The following is a 6,642-nucleotide window of genomic DNA, read 5'->3' as shown; positions in this document are numbered from 1 at the left end:
ATGCAGGTCAGGAAGCAACAGTTAGAACTAGACATGGAACAACAGACTGGTTCCAAATAGGAAAAGGAGTACATCAAAGCTGTATATTGTCACCCTGCTTATTTAACTTCTGTGCAGAGTACATCATGAGAAACACTGGACTGGAAGAAACAGAAGCTGGAATCAAGATTGCCGGGAGAAATATCAATAAGCTCAGATATGCAGACACCACCCTTATGGCAGAAAGTGAAGAGGAACTAAAAAGTCTCTTGATGAAAGTGAAAGTGGAGAATGAAAAAGTTGGCTTAAAGCTCAACATTCAGAAAACGAAGATCATGGCATCCGGTCCCATCACTTCATGGGAAATAGATGGGGAAACAGTGGAAACAGTGTCAGACTTTATTTTTGGGGGCTCCTAAATCACTGCAGATGGTGACTGCAGCCATGAAATTAAAAGACGCCTACTTCTTGGAAGGAAAATTATGACCAACCTAGATAGCATATTCAAAAGCAGAGACATTACTTTGCCAACAAAGGTCCGTCTAGTCAAGGCTATGGTTTTTCCTATGGTCATGTATGGATGTGAGAGTTGGACCGTGAAGAAGGCTGAGCGCCGAAGAATTGATGCTTTTGAACTGTGGTGTTGGAGAAGACTCTTGAGAGTCCCTTGGACTGCAAGGAGATCCAACCAGTCCATTCTGAAGGAGATCAGCCCTGGGATTTCTTTGGAAGGAATGATGCTAAAGCTGAAACTCCAGTACTTTGGCCACCTCATGCGAAGAGTTGACTCATTGGAAAAGACTCTGATGCCGGAAGGGATTGGGGGCAGGAGGAGAAGGGGACGACAGAGGATGAGATGGCTGGATGGCATCACCAACTCGATGGACGTGAGTCTGTGTGAACTCCGGGAGTTGGTGATGGACAGGGAGGCCTGGTGTGCTGCGATTCATGGGGTTGCAAAGAGTCGGACACGACTGAGCGACTGAATTGAACTGAACTGAAAATGTGAATGGTGCTCACCAGAGTAGAGCTGTGTGGGGACCCTGCTCCAAGCTGTCCCTCCTGATCATTCTTTTCCATGGTGTCCTTAGGGCCCCTCAACCTCAGGATCCCCAGGGACAGCGCCCAGGCCCCCCTGCTTCTCTGCCCCAGCACAGGTGGGCACAGCCTGGCTGAGTTAGTACCTGGATTCCCTGCAGGGCTGACAAGTTCCCTGTTGTGGCCCCCCAGGGTGAGCATCAACAGCAGCTTCTGCAGGAAAGTTGAGCCCGTGCAGGCATCTCAGCTGCCCCCATCAAGACTCCGTCTGGGCACTGAGGCCATCCCACCATGGCTCCTGGCCTAGTACCAGCATCTCCTGCAGGTACACCCAGTCTAGGGGCCCCTCCCAGTCTTCAGACCCACTGTTAGGACCCTGAACAAGCTCTTCCCTGCACTCTCGACTGTTTTCCCATCTGAACCTCGAGAGGAGTCAGGTCTTCCTAAATGTAGGGAGAGGGTGTCCAGCGTCTCCTGTACCACCCTCCTTCCCTAGCTACTGCTCCAAGAATGAAGACCTGGGAATGAAGTAGAGGGAGGGCTGAAGGTGTAGGAGGGCTAGTGTTCAGGGCCATACCAGCCTCCCACTTGAAGGGGGCCTCTGGTCATCCCTACCTCAGGGGCCCCCAGGGCCAGGGGATTGTCGGCTCATCCGACAGTCTGGCTCATCCGGTCCAGACACAGCTGGGCCTTTTCCACTTCTGTCTGCAGTAGCAGGAAAGTGGGAACAGAAGGGACTCTGCCCATCCTCTGCCACTCCACCCTCTGCCATCTTCTGGCATCATCACTTGTCTTCTGTGTCCTTGTCTGGCCTCCTCCACTCCTCTGTCCCTGTGATTCCCATAGCTGGTGCCTCTCTTGCTGCAGGCCACAGAGCATTCCACCTGCTGGGTTGGTGGGAGGCGGAAGGGAAGGGCTGAAGGCAGCACAAACCCCTGGAGAGGGCGGGTCCAGCCTCACCACACACATCCCCCACCCCCAGCAGGGCAGTGTCTGTAGCCCCTGATAAAGCAGGCCCTGCTTACCCCACCAGCTGCGATAAGCCTAGCTGAGGGCCCAGTAGGGACCTGTGCCCTGAGGCTCTGAGGAGCTGCCCAGCCGTTGTCACTGCCAGCTCCAGATGTGAAACCCTCCACCTCCATTTGGACTCAAGACACATCCCCTTCTCTACCCAGCTCCTCATGGTTCTGGAGCTCCAGCAAAAGTACAGGGGATGCTGTTGTGGGATGCTGGAGAGTTGACAGGCAGGTCAGCTGGGTCCCCAGGGTCCCTCCTGGTCTGGTAGGGAGCCACGGCTCTAGAAGGGTCAGTTGTGGGCTGAGACCCCCAGGCCACTAAAGGCTCAGGTACCTAGGCCATTGTAGGCGGCTCCCATGGGGCGGGGGTGCTGGGTATCTCCCCTAGAAGCCTCAGTTTGCATAACCTTCTCTCCCTCCCTCGGGATTGAAGCTTCACCAGGGGTGCCTGGGCTTCTGGGGAAACTCTCCTGTCCACTGAGCTAAAACCAACTACCTCCCTCCCTCTTACTCTCCTCAGGAGGGGAGGGGCAGAGGTTCCCCAGTCCATCCTTTGCATCTGTCTGCTGCTCCCAGCCTCAGCAGGCAATGCACCAGACACCTCCGAGGGGTCTGTTCACAGATGACACATTCAACATGGTAGCCCTGCTGAGGACTCCATTTTCCTCTGTCTCCTTTGGACACCCTAGACCCTGACAAGATTTCTTCCTGAGAATATGACATCAGACGTGGGCCCCAGCCCTGAGTATTCTGGGGTTTTCATCTAGTAAGGGGAGTTTGTTTGCTCAGGCGAGCCTGGGGCTCTGGACCAGCAAGGAGGATCAAGGGGAGAGGACCAGAGTTTTACTTTCTCTTCAGAGCCAGCAGCTCACTGGCCCTGATGAGTCCCAGCTCGCATTCCCAGCTCTGCAGCACCTGTGCTTGCTCAGACGGGCCTCCAGTGCTGCCCGCGGGCAGCCAGCTAGCTTGGCCCACTGCTACCTGCTCTCTGCCAACCACACCCTTCTGTGCCTCCAGGCTTGCTCAGGGGCCCTGTCTGAGCATCTGCCAGGAAAAGAGCAGCCAGGCTTCGGCAGGGGTGCCAGAGACTGCCGAGCCCGCCTCCCATACATTCACTTGCATCCTTCAGTGGGGTTCAGTGGCAAGCACACTCCAGTGGCCAGGGGTGATGGGTGTGATGGGGACAGCAGGCAAGGCCAGGCATCAGTTCATGGGGTTCTGCTTCCGTGGGTCCTAACAGCAGGACAGAGGGGAGGCCCTTCCTCAGATGCGGAAACTGAGGCCCTGAGGCTGAGCAGGCACTTAAACCCTTCAACCCCAACCTTTCGCCCAGTATGCTCCCTGGTGATTCAGATTTCAAATAAACACCAGCCTCAGCCTCCTGAACAGTTTCTCAGTTCCAACAGATTCCATGATCTGTGACTGCTGACTATGGCCTGGCCAATGCTGAACAACTGCGGGTTCATTTGATCCTCCCGGGTTTGGGGTAGGGGGGGTGGAAGTTCAGAGTTTGGGATTCATTTGCCCCAGGGCACACAGATAGTCAGTCAGTCCACTGCGACCTGGGCTCACGTTCCCCAACTCTCCTGCTCTCCTTCCTAGTGTGGGAGTATAGCAGTGGCAGGGGGCAAGGGAACATTTGGGGAGATGCTATATTTTAGCTCTGATACAGGGGGTCAGAAGCCCTCCGTTCAAGTCCCTGCTTCAGCACCTCTCTGGCTTTCATGGCTTCAACTGTAAGATGGGGGCCTTACCCACAACTGACCTGCCTACTCCTCCCGTACATTCCCAACCTGCCCTCGCTCTGGATGTACCTCCACCCACCAGGCCCTCTCCCTTCTAGACTCCTTGACTCTCCTCTCCCAACTCCAGGCTTAGGTTCCTATAGCTCCCTCCTCAGCTGTCCCCCTCGGGTTCACCATCACACAAATCATGTTCAAAATGGACCATGAGGACCAGCTCCTGCCCCCACCTCCCCCTGGCACAGCACCCATAACTCCACCCTGGCTGGGTGCTCTGTCTTTCCCACTTAGAGGCAGGGACTCTCTGTGGGCAGCCCCCAGCCCTTACTGAGACCTTGAGCTTGCCTGGCTTGGTTTGAGGGTGAGGACTGAGGATTTATCACAGTGGGGAGTGGCACGGGCCAGGCTGTTGAGCTTGTGTGACCAGCGCAGAGAAAGCACGGCCACCAACGGCTGTGGGAGCAGACAGAAGGGCGCTTGACCCTCCCTGGAAACTCCCAGGAAGGCTTTCCCGAGGTGACCCTTGGGCTAAGGCCTGAAGGTGAATTAACTGTCCTGGAAAGGGCAAAGATGGATGTGGCAGACAGAGCAAGAACAGCAGGACAAGGAGGGGATCAGAAAAGCTGGGGTCTGGAGAGAGAGGTAAGCTGAGCCAAGAGCCCAGAGGGGCACAAGGGAGATGAGAGGGGCTGGAGTTGCTGTGGGCTCAGGTGGCTAGTGGCAGAGTGCGGGGCAGAGGCATGTCCTTGGTGTGGCACAGAAAAGACTTGGCGGGCACATGGGCTGAGGCTCTGAGAAAGAGCTTGGACGTAAGGTGTGGAGGAGTGGAGTGGATCGTCTCTGCAGGTGGCCCAGGCCCTGAGCTTCTCAGCCATCCATTGCCAAGGTCTCAGCCATCCAGCACTGGAGGAATAAGGGGGTGGGTGGGTGAACCAGGGGTGAAGGAGTTGCCCATACTTTACTTTTTCCAAGTGCCTGATACCCTGCCTCTCTTTCCTCTAGGTGCGAGTTCTTTTAGGAACAAAGAAACAAAAGAATGAGGCTCTAAGGTAGAATTTCAGGCAGGACAGCTGCTGGACTTAAGATTTTAGAGAGGGAGTGACCCCATGGACTAGCCCACCAGGCTCCTCTGTCCATGGGATTTTTCAGGCAAGAATACTGGAGTCAGTTGCCATTTCCTTCTCCAGGGGATCTTCCCGACCCAGGGATTGAACCCATTTCCTGCGTCTCCTGCGTTGGCAGGCAGATTCCTTACCACTGAGTCACCTGGGAAGCTCTCCTTTAAGTTCATTGCCTTCAATACTGCTACCAGAAAGCCACATTCTCTTTGGCTGGGGGAGAATGGATACATGTATATATGGCTGAATCCCTTGTTGTTCACCTGAAAGTGTCCCAGCACTGTTCATTGGCTATACCCCAATACAAAATAAAAAGTTAAAAAATAAATTATAATGCCAACCCTCTCCAAAAGTATAACCAGAAATTGAAAAGAGAAAAGAATATTCTTATTTTTTAATTCTTTGGTTGCGCTGGGGTCTTCGTTGCTGCATTCGGGCTTTCTCTAGTTGTGGTGAGTGGGGGCTGCTCTTCCTTGGGGTGCACGGTCTTCTCAGTGCTTGGCTTCTCTTGCAGAGCAAAGGCTCTAGGTGCCCAGGTTTCCGTAGTTGCAGTTCTGGGGTTCTAGAGATCTGGCTCTAGCTCCAAGACATGTGGAATCTTCCTGGACCAGGGATTGAACCTATGTCCCCTGCATTGGCAGACAGATTCTTATCCACTGTGCCACCAGGAAAGTCCTCTATTTTACTTTTGAAAAAGAAAGCTCTGCTTTTTTCCTGGGTTCTCCATGGTAGGAGGGCTAGTGGGAAGACGGCCCGATTTACCCCCTCAGAGCCTGGGCTAGGGACAGGAACCTCTCTGAGCTGCTCCTCCCTCAGTTGCCAATGTGATCCCGGCTTCCAGGAACCACAGGATCTGCGGGCAACACGAAGAGGTGGGAGGAGATACCAGAGTCCTCCCACCGCGACTGAGTGGATGAAACCCTTAGATGAAACCTGGCTGTTGTGGCCACAGGCCATGGGCCAAGCTTCGAGGCCCAGGCAAGAATGGCAATTCGTACTCCTAAAAGAGCAGGATCTAGGGGCGCAGGCTTCCGGACTCTCGGGCACCAACTGCACACTAGAAGCGGTTCCTGAATTTCTATACTGGGGAGTTGGGTGCATTTGGTTGGAGGGGGACCGGGAGCCGGTTTCAGGCTGCAGTAGTGTAGCAAGCACCCCGTTTTTACTTAACTTCGGTTGTTTACTTCCAGTAGGGATGGTGGAACTAGTGGAGAATTTGGGGGTACTAAGCACTCGCTCAAGCCACGCCGTCAGACGCCAGTTTAAAGAAGAGCCAGAGGTTAGCCACTGGAGAGCTCCTTACTCCGAGGGGGCGGTTCCGCTCCTACCGAGCTTGGTTGGCGGGGAGGCTAAGCCTCGCGTCAGGGGCGTGCCCGGCTCTCACTGGGGCAGGACCGGGACTGGGCCAGGGAAAGGGCTGGCAGGTACCCGGCTTCCACGGTGTGGTCTGCCGGGGAGGGGCGGGGTCTGCAGGGATGCTGTGTCCCTGGCGTGGCGCGGGGACAATTAGAGGCCGCTTCGCTTAGCGACGCCAGCGAGAGCCCGGGGGCGGGGAGTGCACGCTTGCAAACCCAAAGACCCTACCTCACTTTTGTCTTCTGGAAAAACAGGGCCTCGTTAACCCGCCCTGGCCGAGAGCGGAACTGTAGGTGGTCGGGGCTTTGGTGAGCCGCGGTAGAGAGGTTCACCGAGACTCTCCGGGCGAAATTGCAGCCCAGTCTGGCCGCGGCGGGGCGCAGGGCTTTTCTT

Source organism: Bison bison, unplaced genomic scaffold (assembly GCF_000754665.1).
Source record: "Bison bison bison isolate TAMUID 2011002044 unplaced genomic scaffold, Bison_UMD1.0 scf7180017864181, whole genome shotgun sequence".
Lineage (NCBI taxonomy): Eukaryota > Metazoa > Chordata > Mammalia > Artiodactyla > Bovidae > Bison > Bison bison.
The sequence above is the reverse complement of the archived record's forward strand: the minus strand, read 5'-3'. Positions refer to the sequence as shown.